Source organism: Gossypium hirsutum, chromosome A08 (genome assembly GCF_007990345.1).
Source record: "Gossypium hirsutum isolate 1008001.06 chromosome A08, Gossypium_hirsutum_v2.1, whole genome shotgun sequence".
Taxonomy (NCBI): Eukaryota; Viridiplantae; Streptophyta; class Magnoliopsida; order Malvales; family Malvaceae; genus Gossypium; species Gossypium hirsutum.
Genome location: NC_053431.1, coordinates 10,948,442 through 10,950,083, shown reverse-complemented (window position 1 = coordinate 10,950,083; position 1,642 = coordinate 10,948,442). Strand labels below are relative to the sequence as shown.

Sequence of the window (1,642 nt, the reverse complement as noted above, 5' to 3'; positions counted from 1 at the left end):
TTATAATAAGTAATCAATAATTCTTTATTTCATTTAGTTAAAAAAAAAAACTTAGATCATCTCATTTTCAGTTCAATAACGATTTTACGAAACATATTGAAAATCAATTTTACGAATATTGGTTAGTTTATAAAATTTACTCATGCTATATATACAATTTATATGCTACAACGTTTCAAATTAACTACCATCTAAATAATTTTACCAAAGTAAGTCTATAATATAACTTTGAGTTACCATTGTTAAAAAATAAAATATACATAATATAAAAGTTATCTATTATTTTTATTTATTTAAATTAATTTTTTAAATATTTATGAAAAATATTTTACAACCCCGTCAAATAGTGACCAACAACCATAAAACAAAACTTATAATGTGAAAATAAAGTCCAAAATTAGTATGGAAATTTGACATCCGAGTCAAGTAATTATGGTTTGGTTATATCTGGTTATCTTGGTCTATCGATTGGTTATGGTTCGGAAAATGAAAAAAAAATGATTATATTAGTAAAACTCAATTTTTGCCCAGCCCAAATACTCAATTGCACGAAACGGCCCAAATCACTAAAAATAACAAACTCAAAAAAAATGAAACTAACTCAAAAAATAGACCCAAATTAAACAAGCTCGATAAGCTTAGATTTTTTGGAATTTTTGGAAACCCTAAGGTTCCCATTTGCCTCGCGCCGTAGCCACCAGCAGCCACCACGCACGACCCCCGACTCGCGCATTGCTCGCTCCACATCCGTGCGCTTCGAACCACGTTCAGCATACCTACAACTTGCAGAGGCAAAGAAACCATTGTAAAACTAGCTATAAAAGGCCACGAATACTCTTTGTTTTGTTTTTTTTTTGTTACGGAGAATACAATATATACACAAAAATCGATTGCAAAGAAACAAAGGCAAAAGAAATTTAATAGGTGATTCTTGATTGTTCTTGTTTATTGAGTTCTTTTATTTATTTTTGGGTGTGCAAAAAAAGTAATGAAAAGAAGAAGGAAGGCAGATCATTTACCATGGGCACAGTCGGAGTTCTCTTCTATTGGTGAAATCGGCCCTTGCCTGTGCACCGTCGGCCACCGTATGATGGTGGTTCGATGGCTGCATGTTTTAGGATGAAACCCTAGCAGAAAGGGTTAGAAGGGAAAGGCATTGGGTTTTCTAAAGGTTTTTTTATGTTTTAAAAAATATATATAAAAATAAAGGTTTTAGTTTTAATAGCATTTGGGGAGGGAAAGTGATAGCTTGTGCATTGACAGGCTGGATCCGCGCATGTTCCCCTTAAATGGGTAATTTGTGCGTCCAGTCCTTTTTTTTGCGCCATCTTTAATCTGTCTCTATTATGTTCTTTTCATTTTTTCCCAAAGGTTTACGCGCTGTTTCAATTTGGTCCGTGCCTAGGCAGTGCTTTTTGTGATTCGGAACATTTGCATTTTTAATCCTTGTTCTTTTGTGCGCATCTTATTTCGGTCCTTAGTTCTGTTTTAATAGTTTGGTTTGTTCATAAATTATTCATCTGATTTTACTTTCATTTCAATTGAGTTTTTAGTTTTTTTTAATTATTTACGAGTTATTCATCATTTTTTAACATATTATTTTAAATTATTTATTTGATTTCACATTGTCTTCATTTTTTCC

General features: G+C 31.9%; 1 long non-coding RNA gene across 1 annotated transcript; it reads right to left on the bottom strand.

Annotated features, from left to right (window-relative positions):
* Positions 1-487: 487 nt before the first annotated feature.
* Positions 488-1,360, bottom strand: LOC107903031 (uncharacterized). The gene is made up of 2 exons (XR_001685693.2): positions 1,020-1,360; positions 488-782 (listed from the first exon to the last, which is right to left on the bottom strand). It is a non-coding gene; the product is annotated as an uncharacterized lncRNA (long non-coding RNA).
* Between the last annotated feature and the right edge of the window lie 282 nt (positions 1,361-1,642).